Genomic DNA, 19,292 nt, shown 5'->3' on the forward strand with positions numbered 1-19,292 from the left:
GTGTTGGTGGCTGAGGGGTGACCTGACAAAGGTTTATAAAACCATGAGTATACAAAAGGTGAATTGCCAAGATCTTTACCCCAGGGTAGGGGAGTCCACAACTAAAGGGCATAAATGTGAGGTGGATAGGAAAGACTTAAAAGGGACGGGAGGAGAACATTTTCCACACAGAATATGGTGTACATATTGAAGGAACTGCCGTGGCAATTGCAGAGAAAAGTACATTAAAACACGTGAAATAAACTTGGGCAGGAAAATGGAGAGGAGAAGGTTTGAATGGATATGGGTCAAATGCAGGCAAAAGCAACTCTTTCAGGGACACTGGGCAGCATGGACTAGTTGGATCAAACCAAAGGTTCTGATTCAGTTCTGTTTGGTTCTGTCATTGGAGGAGGGGACTACTGAAATGAGGCATGTTGTAGAGACTGAAGCAAGTTACAGAGATAGGGATGGTATTCTGGAATGCAGTAGATTTCAAACATGTGGAGGGACTATCGGGAATGGAGGAGGTCACAGGGACAGGAATGGTTATTTGAGTTACAAATTATTGCAGACATCGGACCATGAGACATGCCATAGATATAGTGTTGGAGATCCCAGGCAGCATTCCCACACTCTCAAGGGAGGCCTGCTTTCCCCACTGTGCTGCTGATGCTCACTAAGACAGCACAGGCCTGGATTGATAACTGTGACACTCCTGATGCTGTCTTAGTACAACACAACTAACAGTAGGGGTGGTGATTGAAACTGGGGTGTGTCTGTACTGTGCTCCCCCACCAGCATTGGTTCTATGTCATGTCTTGTTAGCCGATGTTTGGATCCCTCTCATTGCTCTCTGCTCTGTGCACTGTGGGTGATCTTACCTCACTGCAGGATTTATTGAAGGCTTCAGATCTCCCTCCCCTTTTTCTCACTGGCTGATCAACCATCTTCAATGAGGTGATGAACAAGAGACCCAGAAGATGGGAAGTATACTGAGTCAGGAACTTCCTGAGAACCTACAGGAGACAGAGAAAGAGACAGAATGGAAAATTAAACTGACGTAGTGAGGGCTACACACTTCGAATGGCACTGAGTCCCACAAAAATCTGGAAAATCCCAGTTTCCATCTCTGGCCTGTGATGCCTTATCTCGCTAGAGTGGAGAATTCTGTTGGCTCAGAATCTGTGTAGCTGCAAGAGTGAGAGGCACTGACACAGGCAGCAATTAGACTCTCACAGTGAGGTATACCACATGGAGAGATACTGAATGATATCACCAGAGTGCTGGAAGGTATCAGGCTCAAACTATTGTGTGGGAAGAAAGGGTTCTGTTTCATGATGCACTGGTACCAGTGCTCGGGGACAAGCAGGTGAAGTGATGACCAAGTGATATTATTGGTAGAGCATAGATTCAAGCCCTCAGCTAATATTCAGGGGAGGCTGGTTTGAATCCCACCATCTGAAATGGTGGAATTTGAAATCAATAATTTTAAACATAATAATTAATAATCCATAAATAATATGAAACCACGGCTGATGTACAAAAAATCCAAACACCTGTCCTTTCGAGAAGGACATCTGCCATTCTCACGTGGTCGGCACGACATAACCACAGCGAAGTGTGTGCCTCTTAATTACCCTCTGAAATGACCGAGCAAACTATGCAGTTCAAGAGCAGCTAGGGCTGGGCTAGAGCGGCTGGTCAGCCAGAGACACCCACATCCCCCGAGTGAATAAAAACAATCCCATTGCACTGGGCCCCAATGGAACTGTAATGGGACCAGTGTCCTCCCCACACATGTCGGTAGGTTTATGGACAGGGGTTTAGACTGACAGAGAGGATGCAGGGACTGGGTTCAGGTGAAAGGAGCTTTCCAAGTCCAAAGGGAAAAAGTGAAGCATCGGAACAGCATGGGGATGTGGCTGAAAGACAAGCAGAAAGGAATGGGAAGGGACAGAGTTTAAGTAAAACTGTACATCAGCAAATCGGTTTGTGATAGGAGTTTGTGGGAAAGAGTAAATCATGTTTTTTTTTGAATGGACAAAGTCTCTGCAATAAGGTCGATGGATTTGTGACACAGATGAAAGAGCTTTAGGCACCAGGGAGACCTGGTTACAGGGCGAACAAAAGGTGGAACATGAATTTTCAATCGTTCAGAAATTCAGACAAAATGGGCAATGCTAACAATAATGGATAACAAAGGTATCACAGAGGAAGTATTTGGCCTCAGGTCATGAAGTAGAGTCAGTCTGAATGTAACTTCTGGCTACTACTTGCCAAGGACACAAGCAGCAGAACAGTTTTAGACCACCGAACAGCATTCCATTGCTCATCACTGCATTAAGAAGGAAAACATTGGAATTTTTTAACAAAGACATTGTGATAATTTTGGGATATTTCAATATTCGCATAATCTGGGATTGTCACACTGACCCAAGAGTGATATTGGAAGAGGAGTTCAGAGAATGTTTTTCAGTTTCTTTGAATAACACAATGTGCAGCTGGCTGGGAATGTAACTATCTCTGATTGACCATTGTGCGATGAAACTTAGTGAATGAGTAATGTCACCTGAAGAGATCCTCTGGGAAATTGTGATTAAGTGCAGTTTAAAGAAATGGAGAGTTTTCAAGTGAATCACAGAAAGGACAAGCCACAACTAGAAATAAAAATCACCGTTTACATGAGTTTGAGAGGAGAACTGACAACGGTAAACAGGCTAAACAGACTGAAACATATGTCTGTAAATGAACAGTGGAAAACATTTGAAGGAACAGTGGAAATCACTCAACAAAAGGATATTCCGTTCAAACAGACAAAACCTCAGAAATAATTTCCCACCCCGCTTCGGACAAAATGGATCAAATTAGTTATCAGGCTTAGAAGATCACCGAACGTTCTTAAAAACCTGAAGTGAGAGTGTGAATTATGAGTACGTTTTAAGGGGATTGCAAAGGGTCTGCGAGCAGGAGGAGGGCAGTGGGAAGGGGAATCATTGTCAGGGTTTATTGACACGATAGGAACAAGGGCAGCTGAAGGTGCTGGAGGTGGTGAGAGCATTTCAAAGAGTGGTCAGGGCCTGAACGGTGTTACAAAGCCAGGACGAATTGCTGCAGCTGCAGCTGATGCAGAGGTAGGGAGGGACATATGTATTTTTATTTATTCATTCATGGGATGTGGGTGTCACTGATCGGAACATCATTCTTTGTCCCCACAGATAATCGCCCAGAGGATAGCTCAGACTCAGCCATATTGCTGTTGGTCTGGAGTCACATGTAGGCCAGACCAGGTTAGAATGTCAGATGTCCTTCCCTAAAGCAGGTAAGTGAATCAGATGAGTTCATCCGATTGATCAATAATTCGTTTATGGTGATCTCACCAATGTCTTGTACAGCCAAACCTGACAACCCAACTCCTACTCTCAATGCTCTGCCCAATGAAGGTAACCATCCCAAACTCCTGTTTCACCAGCCTGTCTACCTGTGACACCACTTTCAAAGAACTGTGTACCTGCATCTCCGGGTCTCTGATTGACAATATTTTCAGGGCCCGAACGTTAACTGTACAAGTCCCACCCTGTTTTGTTTCACCAAAATGGAACACTTCACCTTTATCTAATTAATTTCATCTGCTATTCTCCAGCTCACTTTCGCAGCAGTAGTGTCCATCCTGTTGTATCACAGATAACCTTATTCACTGTCCACTTTACCACCAATTTCAGTGTCACTCAAGAAACGTACTTATCAGGAAACCAATATTCCCTTCCAAACCATTTATCCAAACATGCATCCAGTTAGAAAAACAACATGTCTCCCATCACCCGCTGTCTCTTACCATCAAGCCAATTTTGTATCCAGTTGACTAGCTCCTCCTGAATGCCATATCCTTTTGCATTGATCTGAGCTTATTATCCAGTTTACCACATGGAAGATAGAAGTCAGAACAGTACAGCACAAGACCCTTCGGCTATGATGTCATGCTAACCTTTTATGCAACTATAAGATCAAACTAACTACGTACCCTTCATTTTACTGTCATCCATGTGCCTATCCAAGAGTCTACTAAATGTACCTAATGTATCTAATTTTACTACCACTGCTGGCAGTGCATTCCACCCACCCGTCACTCTCTGTGTAAAAGACCTACCTCTGACATCTCCCCTTAACCATCCTCCAATCACTTTAAATTATTCCCCCTCATAATAGCCATTTATGCCATGCAAAAAAGAAATCTCGCACTATTCACTGTCTATGCCTCACACCATCTTGTTCACCTCGACCATGTGACCCCTCATCCTTCTTCATACCAATGAGAAAAGCCTTAGCTCCCTCAAAATTTCTTCATAAGACATGCTCTTCAGTCCAGGCAGCATCCTGGTAAATCTCCTCTTTACCCTCTCTAAAGCTTCCACATCCTTCCTGTAATGAGGGAACCTGAACTGAACACAATATTCCAAGTGGGGTCTAACCAGGGCTCCATAGAGCTGCAGCATAACCTCACGGCTTTAAAACTCAATCCCCCAGCTGATGAAAGTCAACACAACAGATTCCTTCTTAACAACTCTATCAGCTTGGGTGGCAACTTTGAGGGATCTATGGGCATGGAACCCAAGATCCCTCTGTCCCTCCACATTGCCAAGTCTACCGCCTTTAACCCTGTAATAGAAAATTAAGTTCGACTTTCCGAAATGAATCAATTCACACTTTTCCAGGTTGAACTCCATATGCCACTTCTCAGCCCAGCTCTGCATCCTGTCAATGTCCTGTTGCAACCTACAACAGCCCTCCACACTATCCACCACTCCACCAACATTCGTGACAATGGCAAACTTACTAACCCACTCTTCCACTCACACATCCAATTCATTTATAAAAATCACAAACAGCAGAGTTCCCGGAACTAACCCATGCAAAACACCACTGGTCACCGAGCTCCAGGATGAATGCTTTCCATCCTTCATCAGCTTCTGTCTTCTGTGAGGCACGAAATCTGTATCCAGACAGACAGGTTTCCCTGTATCCCATGCCTCCGTAATTTCTGAATGAGCCATAAACGTGTTGTCACGTTCTCGAAGGATTCAATAAGATTTGTAAGGCATGACCTGCCCCTTACAATGTCAAGCAGACTATCTTTAATGAATCATAAATCATGTCTCTCAGAGTCCTCCTCAATAATCTGCACACCACAGACATAAGACTGACAGGTCTGTAATTCCAAAGATTCTCCCTATTCCCTTTCCTGAACAAGTAAATAACATTTTCCTGCCTCCAATCATCTGGTATGTCTCCAGTGGACAGTGAGGGTGCAAAGGTCATCGCCAAAGGCTCAGCAATCTCTTCCCTCGCTTCCTGCAGTAACTTTGGACATATCGCTTCGGGTGCAGCAGATTTATCTATTCTTATGTTTTACAAAATTCTCAGCACATCCTCCTTCTTAACATCAACCTGTAAAGATGTATCAGCCCTTTTCATGCTGTCCTCACAAATGACAAGGTCCATCTCAGTCGTAAGTACTGAGGCATAGTATTTATTAACCACCTCCCCTACCTCCTGTGACTCCAGACACAAGTTCCCTCCACTAACCCAAATCAGCCCTACCCTCACTCTGGCCATGCTCTTGGTCCACATGTAAGTGGAGAATGCCTTACAGTTTTCCTTAATCCTTCCCAATAAAGCTTTTTCATGCCTCCTTCGAGGTGTCCTAAGTCCATTCTTCAGTTCCTTCCTGATACCTTCAGAGAATCCCTACAGTGTGGAAACAGGCCATTTGGCCCAACACCTCCAAACCAAACCTCCAAAGAATATCATAACCAGACCCATTCCCCACCATATTACTCTACATATTCCCTGACTCAAGTGCCAAACCTACACATCCTTGAACACTCTGGGTAATTTAGCATGTCTGAGTCACCTAATGTGCACATCTTTGGGCTGTCAGTGGATAGTGGAGCACCGGGAGGAAACACACGCAGACGATGGGAGAACATGCAAACTCCACATACAGTCACCAGGGGCTGGAATTAAAATCAGGTCCCAGGTGCTATGAGGCAGCAGTGTTAACCACTGAGACACCGTGCTGCCCCATGTAACCATCTAGAGTTCTATTTGATTCTTGCTTCCCCAACCTTAAGTCAGCTTCGTTCTTCCTCTTGACTAGACATTCTACATCCCTTAGAGCCTTGTCAAATGCTTTGCTGACGTCCATGTGGACAACATTGACTGCTGTGCCTTCATCTATCTCTTGGCAACCTCCTCATTCCTGATGAAGGGCTCTGGCCTGAAATGTCGATTTTCCTGCTCCTCGGATGCTGTCTGATCTGCTGTTCTTTTCCAGCAACACGCTGTCAAGTCTGATCTCCAGCATCTGCAGACCTCACTGTCTCCACTTCTTTAAGAGTCAATCCGGTTTGTGAACCACTTATCCACTCACAAAGCTATGCTGACTATCTCTAGTCTGCCCTTGCCCTTCCGAATATACTTAACTCCTTTCTCTCAGAAGCACCTCCAACAACTTACCCATCACTGGGCTGTCACTTCCTGGCTTTTCCCTGCAGCCTGAAGTGATGGAACAGCGTTAGCCGCCTTCCAGTCTTCCGACACCTCACCGTGTCTGTTGATAATGTAATTATCTATGTTAGGGACACTGCAATCGCTTCCCTAGCTTCCCACAATGTTCTAGGATCGATCTAATGAGCTACTGAGGATTGATCGACCTTTATTTGTTTTAAGATTACAGCGCTTTCTCTTCTCTGTTGAGCATTCTTGCCAGGATATCACTATTTATTTCCCAAAGTTCTTGAGCTTCCGTGTCTTTCTCCACAGTAAATTCTGACAACACTATTTTGGCTAATATCTCACCCATCTCCTCTGGTTCCACACATAGGTGACTTCATTGAGCTTTAACGGGCCCTATTCTCTACCAGGTTACTCATTAGCCCTTCTGGAAACTTGTGCAAAGGCATCTGAAAATTCAAATAATCCATAACCTCCGTACCAACACACTTCTCCGACACCCTTATCTACTCTGCCATTATTTTTCACACCAACAAATAAAATCCAACAGGCTCAATAACAAATTCTCTTGTAGGAAAATGTGTTTCTAAGGGTCCAGTTATTGTTTATTGACATATCCTTTCTCACACATTTCAGCATGTTTCTGACTTACTGTCAGGCTAACACTATTTGGTTTCCGACTGACAGCAGAAAGGGTTGTGGGAGTTCTTGCTTATCAATCTGAAAAATGTAGCTTAGTAGCTCTTCAGGTAATAGAGGAGACAAATCAAATGCTGGTATTTATTACAAAGGAAATGGCGTCTAAAAAAGGGAGATCTAGGGTAAGGTACAATCAGACCACACCTAGAATATTATGAGCAGTCTGAGTGCCCTAAGGAACGACATTGTCACATTGGAGGCAGGCCAGAGAAGGGTCACTCGGCTGATCCTGAAAATGGAGGGATTTTCTAATGGGAAGAGATGGAGTAGACTGAGGTTGAACCCATTGACGTTCAGAAAACATGAGAGCGAAGTTGAATGAAACATTCAAGATTCTGGGAGGCTTTGACAGTTTAGATGCTAGGAAGTTAGAACACAGAACAGTACAGCACAGTAATAGGCCCTTCCGCCCATCATGGCTGCGCTGTCCAGGATGCTATTCTAAATTCGTCCCATCTACCTGCACATGGTCCATATCCCTCTATTCTCTGCCTGTCCATATTTCTGTCTAAATGCCACTTCAATGCTTTGCTCATATTTCTGCTTGTCCGACCTCCCTCAGTAACTTCCACTCTCTACGTTAGAAAAACATGCATCACACATCTCGTTTAAACTTTCTCTTTCTCACCTTAAATCTATGTGCTCAGCTATTTGAAACTGACACATTGGAAAAGACTTTCCGACTAACCACATGATCTGTCCCTGTCCTAATGTTGATTTCCTGCACCTGGTCGCCTGTCAACCTCTGATACTCTCACAAAACAATCCAACTTTGTTAAATTTCCTCTTACACCTAACACTCCCTTCAAAAACCTAACACAGGCAACGTGCTGATAAACCCCTTTTGTACCCTCTCCAAAGCCTCCCCATCCTTCCTATTGTGTGGAGATGAGAACTGCACACAGTACTCCAAATGTGACCAAACAAACATTTTATAAAATTACAACATCAGATGCAAACCACTGTACCCAACGTTGTGACCGAAGAAGGCCAGTGTTACATTTCCTTTCTTTCCCATCTAAAACATTTGTGTTGCCATTTTCAGGGAGTTACTGACTTGCACCAAGATCCTTCCGTACATCAATGTCCCTCAGATGCTAACTTTCTTCTTGAATTTGACATGACCTCAGACTTGTCCAGCTTAAACTCTATTTGTCATTTCTCTGCACATCTTTCCAACTGATCTGTAACCTCCTGCAACCTTGGATCACCTTGATTATTAACATCGACTCCACTAATTTTCATGTCATCTGCAATAATGATCTCTGTCACTTCCTTTTGTCTCAATGGTGTGAGAATCTGTACCCAAAGAGCATAAAGTCCCAGCAAGGGCTCACCCATTTAAGATGGAGATGAGGAGGAATGTATTCATTCAGAGGGAGTGACTTTGTGGGAATTCCTGACTGCAGGGGGCTGTCGAGGTTGGGTCATTAAGAATATTTACAACAGACTTGGTCAGATTTTAATGAATCAGGGAGACAAGGGTTTTGTGGAAAAGGCTGGTAAATAGAGTAGAGGATCATCAGATCAGCCATGATCTGACTGAAGGACAGAGCATACGCAATGGGCCAAATGGCCTAATTCCGCTCCTCCATCTCATGGTCGGAACTCAAACTCAGTATGTCCTGCATAACATTATGGGGCTCAGCTCACAAAATACCTATATAATGGGATTACTAGATATTTATTATTACACAGCATTTGATCTATAAAAGACAATTTTGTTGATGGCTCCTTGATGTGATGTTATAGTAAAACATTTCGTATACAATCCAGGATTCCATCCCGGCTCTGATACTCATTAGTTATCCAGTCGGGATGGAGACTACTGTCACACACAGTTACTGTACTGCCCTTGCTACAAGTACATTCAGTATCCTGACTGTAACCATAATGACATACCCATCACTGTCTGGTTCTTATAAAAGACTTCCTGCTAAGAGCTGCTGCTGCTGCTTGCTTATTCTCAGCTCCACTCAAATAAGACTCCAAATTTTGATCTTCACTTCCACATGAATGGCTCATTTCTGCGTTCACCTCATCCTTTCTTCACAACATGTTGCCTTTTGGCTAGCCTGCCTCGATCCCACAAAACCCATCAGTATTCACTTCCATGCGATGGCCATTCTGCAGCCACATCTCAGGAATGACAGGTCAATCATATCTGTGCACTGTCATTCCATCTCATTTATGGCGAATGCAGGGAGTCATTCCTCAGTAGTGGAGAGTTGAACAGATGGAGAGAAGTTACAGGGAAAGGGAGGCTTGCAGGGGCTCGAGGATGTTCGAGTTAAACAGAGTTACATCTGCTCAAGAACGTCAGAGGGACAAAGAGGTTTGGGGATTGGAGGAATTTACAGAGAGAGAGGGAGCTGGGTTAGATTCTGGAGATAGGGATAGGGATGGATATAGGTTAGCGGCAGGAAGACTGATAGGCACAGACAGAGGGTCATAGACATAGAGTCATAGAGATGTACAGACTGGAAACAGACCCTTCGGTCCAACCCGTCCATGATGGACAGATACCCCAACCCAATCTCGTCCGACCTGCCAGCACCTGGCCCATATCCCTCCAAACGCCTACAATTCATTTATCCATTCAAATGCCTCTTCAATGTTGCAATTGTACCAGCCTCCACAACTTACTCCATACACGTACCACTCTCTGCATGAAAAAGTTGCCCCTTAGGTCTTTTTTATATCTTTCCCCTCTCACCCTAAATCCATACCTTCTAGTTTTGGACTTCCCGACTCCAGGGAAAAGACTGTCTATTTACTCTGTCCATGCCCCTCATAATTTTGTGCACACCTCAGCCTCCGACGCTCCACGGAAAACAGCCCCATCCTGTTCAGCGTCTCCCTATAGCTCAAATACTCCAAACCTGGAAACATCCTTGTAAATCTTTTCTGAACACTCCCAAGTTTCACAACATTTTTCTGATAGGAAGGAGACCAGAATTGCATGCAATATTCCAATAGTGGCCTAACCAATGTCCTGTACACAACATGACCTCCCATCTTCTGTACTCAATACTCTGACCAATAAACAAAAGCATACCAAACGCCATCTTCCCTATCCTATCTACCTGCAACTCCACTTTCAAGGTGCAATGAACCTGCACCCTAACGTCTCTTTGTTCAGTAACTCTGCCTAAGAGCTTACCATGAAGTGTATGATTCCTGCTAAGATTTGTTTTCCCAAAATGCAGCACCTCGCATTTATCTGAATTAAACTCATCTGCCACTTCTCAGCCCATTGGCCCATCTGGTCAAGATCCTATTGTAATCTGAGGTAACCTTCGTCGCCGTCCACTACGCCTCCAATTTTGGTGTCATCTACAAATTTACTAACTGTAGTTCTGATGCTTGCATCCAAATCATTTATGAAAATGACAAAAAGTAGAGGACCCAGCACCGATCCTTGTAGCACCCCACTGGTCATAGGCAACCAGTCTGAAAAACAACCCTCCACCACCATCCTCTGTCTTCTACCTTTGAGCAAGCTCTGTATCCAGTAACTAGTTCTCCCTGAATTCCATGAGATCTAACCTTGCTCATCAATCTACCACGGGGAACCTTGTCAAACGCCTTACTGAAGTCCATATAGATCACATCTACTGCTCTGCCCTCATCAATCCTCTTTGTTACTTTCTCCAAAAACTCAATCAAGTTTGTGAGACATGATTTCCCACGCACAAAGCCATGTTGACTATCCCGAATCAGTCCTCGCCTTTCCAAATACATGCACATCCTGTCCCTCAGAATTCCCTCCAACAACTTGCCCACCACTGACGTCAGGCTCACTGGTCTACAGTTGTCTGGGAGTTTCAGGGCGTTTCAGGGAGAAGAGTATTTTATATACTAACAGAGATATGGAAGATTGTACTGACTGAAGACGTTTAAAGATGTAAGTGGACTTCTAGGCTCTGGAGACGACGGAGATAGGAAAACAATGGACAATGCCAGGTTGCTGGGTTGGAGACAGTTACACAGATGGGGACGATTGCTCAAACTGAAAGAGGTTCCATTGTCGGAAGGGTTGGTGGGGGTAGGGGGTGGCGGGGTTGAGGGTGAAGTTTACATCGATTAAGTTCGAAGAATTGGAGAAGGATAAGGAGATTACATTTTTTTCACAGCTAAGGAAGGATTGTAGGAGCTGGAGTAGTTTTCACAGATAGGGAAAGACGAAGAGGTTAAAGTAAAATACATTGACATGGAGGGTGGTGTTGGTAGGAGGAGTTTACAGGGATAAGCAGCACTGTCAGGGTTTACAGGGATGTAGTAATTTAGTATCTACTGGAAAAATGTAGGGATTAGGGTGTTAGGGATTGGAGAACCTGAGAGAGCATTGTTTGGAATCTCCTCTAATGCACACAGAGAGAAGATTATTGGGACTGGAGGATATTACAGAGATCACTAATATAGCATGGGGCAGGATTGATGCCTGGGATCTCTGTGCTGACTCAGTGAGTACCAGTACAGCAGAGGTGAGAGCAGGACTCTCACAAGATGGTGGGAATGAAGCATAGAATGTAGCTTCCTTGCTAAGCTCTGTATCTATGTCCTGTCTTCCGGGTCTGAATAGAGAAGGCCACTAACTACTCCCTGTGCTGTTTACAGTGAGTGATCTTACCAGCTGCAGGATTTACTGAAGGCTCCAGATCTCACTCTCCATCTCTCTCTGGCTGACCAATTGTCTTCAATGTGGTAATGGACGAGAATTAGGAATTCGGCTAAGTCCGGAGTATCCTGATTACCTACAGGAGACAGAGAAACAGACAGAATGGGAAATTAGACTGAGACAGTTAGGATGACTCATGTAGAGTAGAACTGAGTCCAACAGAGACCTGGAAAATCCCAGTCTCCATCCCTGGCCTGTGCTGCTGCGTCTCTCTGGAGTGGAGAATTCTGTTGGCTCAGAATCTCAGACCAGCTGCAGGAGTGAGAGGCGTTGACAGAGGAGAGATACTGAGTGATATCACCAGAGTGCAGCAGGTTTACTGAATCAAACAATGGTGTCAGAAGAAGTGAGTCTGATGCAGTGGGAACTGCTACCAGTTCTCATGGAGAAGTCAGCTATTTTATTGGGATGGTACAGTGGTGGAACCAGTGCCCTGGTTAATCATATGACCAGGATTATGCAGAGTGCTTTAAACTGACACACATGAGGAGTACAGAGCTCAGCTGAAAGGAAATCCCAATTCTATGGGGAAAGGTTAAAATATTGAAACATCGGGACGTGGCTGAGGAGAAACAGAAAGAAACAGGAAGGAAGTGAGTTTAATTAAAATTGTACATCAGCAAATATGTTTGTAACCGGAAATTGTGATAAAAAGTAAATTACTGTTTCTAAATTTCGATGAAAGAAGTATTTGCAATAAGGGATAGGCACGTGTGACTTGTGAATTCTACCTAATCACATGCAGGGAGACATGGTCACAGGGTGAACAAGAAGGTGGGGCATTAAGGCCCCTTTTCAGCATTACATTGTGAGACACTGGATTAACAGGGAATTATTTGAATTTGTAACAAAGGCATTGGGATAACAGTGAGGGGATTCAACTTTCCTCTCTCATCATCGCATTGGTGATGGGTCACAGACGAGGCTGACTATCTCCCACGCTCAGGGGGAGTGTGTTGGTGGCTGTACAGACCAATGTGGCCTTCCACAGACTCTGTTACACTTGGGGCAGAAGGTGGCCATGTGAAGGGGGTGGGTGCGGCTTTGGGCTGACAGTGCGCTCCTTGTGCTGTTTTCTCCTGATTCCCCACAGTAAATCCTAACACTTCTTTTTCCAGATCTCCCCCATCAACTGTGATTCCACATAAACCGCCTCAGTGACCTTTCAGGGGCTCTTTTCTCTCCCTCGCTATACTTTAGCTCCTGTTGAAACTTGTCAAAATGCTTCTGGAATTTTAAACATCCCCCACCACCAACAGCCTCCCACACCCCTATCTATTCTGCCACTTATGCTCATACCAAAATTTTAATACAACAGATTTGAAAATATTGCGCTTCTACAAAACCATATTTTTCCCATTGTTCCTAAGCGTCCGGTTATCATTTATTGTCGTATCCTTTATAATACAGTCCAGCATGTTCCCAACTTGCAGTCAGGCTAACACAGTTTGGTTTCAGGTTGACTGCACAAAGGGTTTTGGGCGGCATGTTCAACACAACATCGTTGGCCCGTTCCTGTGCTGCATTGTTCTACGTTCTATGTAACTCTTTAAAAATTATGTACCAAAGAAGGATCTCGACCGTGAAAAGACTTGCGCCTCTCAGGGATGAAAGAGAAATGAAAGGGATTGTGGGGGAGGTGGATTGGTCAGGACAGGGAAGGGGAGATGGGGTGGTAAGAACAGGGAAGGGAAAACAGTGTGTAAGAAGGAGCATGAAGAATAAAAGCAAGCAGGAGCATAGGGAAGTCTGAGTGATGTTTGTGAGGGAGGCCACATATACGATTGGAATAAATTAACAGCACATAGCTTAGGGACATGCAGTGATGAAACCCTCATTTGAACATGACTGGACGGAATAACAATAAACTATCACATCTGGTTAAAATCCACATCATTAAAGGTGACACATGTTGGACAATGGAAAAGAGATTGTCATGCAGGACAGGGATGAAACAGAGCATTGGATAGACATGGATTCTGATCCCCAGTAAAGGGATCACACCAGGGCCTGACCAATGAACCACAGCAAAGCAAGTTCAGTATTGAGTTATAGTTGAATGCTCGATAATATTCACCACTGAACCAATTTCATTGTCCTTAATGTAAACTCTTAGGCTGGACCTTGTAGCTGAGAAGATAGCACAGAACTGGAATCAGAGAAAAACTTCAGTTTTCATTACTTCCATTTCTCTGCAAAATGACATGACAAAAGACACATGTTGAGACACATTCAGAATAAACAAATATATCTCTTGGTTTGAGTGCTAAACGTCCACCTGTTAAAGGAGTTTCCAAAATCCACCACCATCAACTCAGGACGGGAATTTACAAAGGCTTTGAGAGATCCCGTACTTTCATGACAAGATGATGTTGTAGAGACAATTGAGAGATTCGATAGATGCATCCCACTTTAAGGTATTTTTTTCTAACCGCCAATTTTGTTCTTCCAAAGATTATTTTAAAAACAAAAGGTTGTAATACAGAGAAAAAAAAGTTATTTATGAACAGAATCAATCTTCTGAAATCACTGAATTGAATGGCGGGTGTAGCTACCCAGCATGCGCCGCGGTACTCAAAGCCCACTATACACGCGACAGACGAGGGCAGCACATTGGCAGTACCGACTTTATCTCCGTTGAAAATGGGGAGAGACGCGCTTTTCCACACGGTAAGGCTGCAGGAGCTGGAGAGCGTTTATAAACCATTTCAGCGAGAAGCGAACACCTTGAAAAGTAACTTGCAGTTAAATGTATCGCAGTTCCGAGGTGAACAGCCGCCATCTTGGCCGGGGATGTGGACGCATGCGCAGACTATCCATTACGTCACAGTGCCGGGCGGGTCCTAAGGGTGACTCATGCAGATGCTGAAAATCAGAGAGTCAATCAGACAGTGCTGGAGGAGGTCAGCAGTGTCTGGCAGGAGATGTTAACGCAGATACAGAGTGAACCATTCCAGTATTGTGTGCACCTTCTTCAGAACCCATTACCCGGGTGCTGCAGTGTCCTCGGCGGTAGCTTTAAAACAGCTTCGCCCTCAGGTGATCTTTGAAACAAACAGCAGTCTACCTGAATCTCTGGATTTTTCTGCAGGTGATATTTTTAACCAACCTGTACAGATGTGTAATGTCCCATTTGTGAAACAGGCCTTCTTAGTTAGAGGGGAGTTCCTCAGGGTCGAGTCTTTGGCCCAACCATCTTCAGCTGCTTTACCAATCAATTTCCCTTCAGAAGTCGGGATGTTGGTTGACGATTGGACAACATTCAGCATCATTTTCTACTGCTTAAATACTGATGTAGCGCATATCCATATGTTCAGGTTATAAGTTTGCTTTCTGAGCTGTGTTCAAATTAAGAACAATCTTACAACCTGAACCTTAACCTAAGCTAAAAATGTTCTCAAAACTCGCATACTTACATGTAGCAAGACCTGGACAGCATCTAAAATCTGCACAAGTGGCAAGTAACACCTGTATCACATCCGTGCCTGGCAAAGTCCATCTTCAACAAGAGAAAATCTGAGTATCCCTTGTTGACATTCAACAGCAATATCATTGTTGAATCCTCCATGAGCCGCACTCCGGGGTGTAATATTGATGAGAAGCTGAACAGGACTGACCATACAACTGTTGGTGCAGGATCAGGGCAGAGGCAAAAAGTCTTGCAGTGCTCAACTCACTTCCTGACTCCCCACCTTACAAGATGGAAGTCAGGTGTGATACGGAATCCTCTCCACTTGCCTGGTTGAATGCTGCTTCAACAATGCAAGAAGCGGCACGGTGGCACAGTGGTTAGCACTGCTGCCTCACAGCGCCAGAGACCCACATTCAATTCCCGCCTCAGGTGACTCTCTGTGTGGAGTTTGCACATTCTCCCATTGACTGCGTGTGTTTCCTCTGGGTGCTCCAGTTTCCTCCCACAATCTAAAAATGTGCAGGATAGGTGAATTGGCCAAGCTAAATTGCCCATAGTGTTGGGTGTAGGGGAATGGGTCTGAGTGGGTTGTGCTTCGATGGGTCGGTGTGGACTTGTTGGGCCGAAGGACCTGTTTCCACACTGTAAGTAATCTGAGCTTGTCAACATCTGGGACACAACAGCACTTTTGATTGTCACCAACCTTCACCATTGCCTTTCGTCACCATTGATGTCCAGGAGCAGCAATGGCTATCATCACTTGTGTAATATCATTCTGTGTAGGGGGCTGTGCTCTCCACCAGTTGGCGAGGTACATTCTGCAATAGGTTTGCACCTCAGAATACACAATGTCTCACGTTCCTTTTTGCATTTGATGGTGCTTTTTGCATCTTTCGAGATGATTGGATCATTTGTTTGGGAGGCGGTGTGGAATAGAGAAAGGAAGTCTTTCTGAAATTGGATTTGTTTGATCTGAGAATTTACACTGTATGGACCGCGATAATATTTGAAAATCATTTCACAGAGAAATAGTTTAAAAGAACTGGAGATCAGTGGGACAAATCAAACATAACATAAGGATCCAACAAGTCACTAAATTCATTTGGACATAAAGGGAACATGTTTATCTGGTATGTCAGTGCGCAAAGGTTTCCAACAACATTGTATGTGGTCACGCACCAACACAGACAGACAGTCAGACAGACAGGCAGACACACACACGCACACACACATATAAGAGTGTGAATGTTCCAGTGAACTGACTGCAGAAATTATTTAACATTATCCAGTTAACAATCTAAATCAATTCACAGACAGAGAAGCCATAAATATGTTGTGTTTATGGGAAAGGATTCACCAGAGCATCCAACTTGGAGATATGTGAGGAGATCAGCACCATGGAAATGTCTAGATGGTGAGAAGAATTGCAAATTCCCAGACCAGCTGGAGACTCCTCGACACAGACATTCCAGGGAGAGATCGTTCACCTTCTCAATGTGTGGGAAGAGATTCATTTTGTCATCCAGCTTCATGTCACACCAGTGGCTTTACACTGAGAAGAGACCTTTCCCCTAACTGTGGGAAAAAGATCTTTAAGATCTGTAAAGATCTTAAATTCAATGGTCATTATTTAACATTAGCCTGTTCACATGGAGGAGAAGTCATTCAACTGTTCCATATGTGGGAAGGTATTCACTTGTGAATCCAGCAATGTCTTTCTCTTTCTTTCTTGATAAGAGACTGAAGATTTTCCCCACTACAGATGTTACACTAACTGATCTATAATACCCCATCTTTTGTTTACCTTACTTTTTAAACAGTGGCGCCACATTTACTATATTCCAATCTGCTGGAATTGCCCAAGAGTCCAGCAAATTTGGAAAATTACTGACAGTGCACCTGTTCTATCCCCCGCTGTCTCTTTTAGCACCCTGGGATGCATTATACCAGGACCAGGAGACTTGTCTTTTTTTCGCTCCATGAGTTTGCCCAACACTAGCATCTCCGTAATAATGTTTGTTTCCAGGTCCTCACCCACTCCATCTCTTTGTCAATCACTGGCATGTTATTAGTGCCCTCCACTGTGAAGACCGATACAAAATACCTGTTCAGTGCCTCAGCCATTTCATCACATCCCATAACTAAATGCCCCTTCTCATCCTCTGAAAGACCAAGATTTACCTTAGCCACTCTTTTTCATTTAAAGTTTTCATAGAAACTTCTTCTATCTGTCTTTAAATTCTGTGATACATCTTTTCTCTCCTGTTCTTTCTTATGGTTCTTTATCGCTCTTTTTGTGGCTTTCTTTTGACCTTTAAAGCTTTCCCAATCTTCTGCTGTTTTTGACCACTTTGCGTCAACGTTCAATGTGATCGCCTCCCTTATTTTCAGATTTGGAGATGCCAGTGTTCGACTGGGCTGCACAAGATTAAAAGTCACACAACACCAAGTTATGGTGCAACAGGTTTAATTGGAAGCACACTAGATTTTGGAGGGACGCTCCTTCATCAGGTGATAGTTGAGGGCTCAATCCTAACACAGAATTTATAGCAAAAATTTACAGTGTGATGTAATTGAAATTATACATTGAAAAATTGATTGTCTGTTAAGCCTATCAACTGTTAGAATACAGTGATAGTTTCACTTCTTTCATGTATAAATCACAAAACCTTTTTTTAAAAGTCGCATTCTCGGATTAGCTCTTAACAATGGTGATAGCTACATAGTATGTTGAAGGTGTTGGCCCCCTGTGTTCTCTGCCTATGCCATGATATTTTGATGGATTCTAATCTAAAAAGTGAGACAAAGGAGTTTTACATAAATTCATGCAGTTTTTGAGCTCAGAATTTACATGAATGCATGTAGTTTTGGAGTAAAATACAATGTAACCCTAAAAGTACAAAGAGGGCATAGGAGAGGGGATAAGGAGAAGGGGCAAGGGGAGGGGAAGGAGGGGGAATTGGAGGGAAAGTAGGCTGAGAGTGGAGGGAGGACAGAGGAGGGAGGAGGGGATTAGATGGGAAAAGGACAACAGTTGACAAGGACAGGGAGAGAAGGAGGAGCAAAAGGCGGGGGGAAGGCGAGGGGAAGGGGAAGGAGAGGATCTGGAAGGAGAGGGGGAAATGGGGGAGAAGGACAGGTGGGGAAGGCTGGGGAGGAGTGTGGGTGGATGGAGAGGTGGTAGGAGATGGGACTGGGGGAAGGAGAGAGGGAAGTGGAGGGGGATGAGGCTGGGGAAGGTGTGGGGAGAAGGGAGGGAGAGGGAGGAGAGAGGAGGGAGGACGTAGTGGGGAGAAGGGGTGGGAGGAGAGCGTGGCGAGGATAGGGAATGGGGAGAGGGAAGGAGATAGTGGCGGAGAGGAGGGCGGAGGAAGGAGAGTGGGAAGGAGAGGGGACGAACAGGGGTAGGTAGAAGGCGAAGGGGGTGAGGAGAGAGGGAGGAGGAGGGGGAAGGAGGGGTGGAAAATGAGAGAGGGGAAGGGGAGGGGGAAGGAGAGAGGGGTAAGGAGCAAGGGGGAAGGGGAGGGGGAAGGAGAGAGGGAAGGAGAATGCGGCAGGTAGTAGATGGCTTGGGAAGGAAGAAGAGGGGTGGAAGGAGAAGGCGGAAGAACAGAGGAGGTGGGTGAAGGAGTGGGGATAAGGAGGGGGAAGGAGAGGGTTTGGAGCGGATGGGGCAAGGAGAGGGGGAAGGAGAGGGGGAAGGAGGGGTGGGGGAAGGACGGTGGCAGGTTGGGAAAGAGGGGTGGGGAAGGAGGGGTGGGAAGGAGGGCGAAAGGAGGGAAGGTGCGGTGGGAAGGAGGGAAAAGTGAAGGAGTGGAATGTAGAGCAAGGAGGGAAGGGTGGGGTAAGGGGGAGGAGGAAGAATAGGGGAGGGGAAGGGGCAGGAATAAGGAAAGAGAGGCAGGGGAGCGAGGGGTGAGCAAACGGGGCAATGAAGGGTATGGAAGGAGGGGGAAGGAGAGTGGGAGCAATGTGAGAGGAGGAGAAGGTGGGAACAGATGGGGAGGA

General features: G+C 44.8%; 1 long non-coding RNA gene across 2 annotated transcripts; it reads right to left on the reverse strand.

Moving 5' to 3' along the window:
• Nucleotides 1–878: 878 nt before the first annotated feature.
• LOC148142087 (uncharacterized) lies at nt 879–14,644 on the reverse strand. Of its 2 annotated transcripts, none has more exons than XR_015752301.1 (3): nt 14,151–14,644; nt 11,825–11,948; nt 879–998 (listed from the first exon to the last, which is right to left on the reverse strand). It is a non-coding gene; the product is annotated as an uncharacterized LOC148142087 (long non-coding RNA). The 2 variants fall into 2 exon arrangements; XR_015752300.1 differs by having other exon boundaries at nt 13,950–14,644.
• Nucleotides 14,645–19,292: the final 4,648 nt, after the last annotated feature.

The sequence above is a fragment of the Chiloscyllium plagiosum genome, unplaced genomic scaffold, assembly GCF_037043375.1.
Source record: "Chiloscyllium plagiosum isolate Xiang-an unplaced genomic scaffold, Cpla_swu_hap1 HiC_scaffold_31, whole genome shotgun sequence".
In the NCBI taxonomy this organism is placed as follows: domain Eukaryota; kingdom Metazoa; phylum Chordata; class Chondrichthyes; order Orectolobiformes; family Hemiscylliidae; genus Chiloscyllium; species Chiloscyllium plagiosum.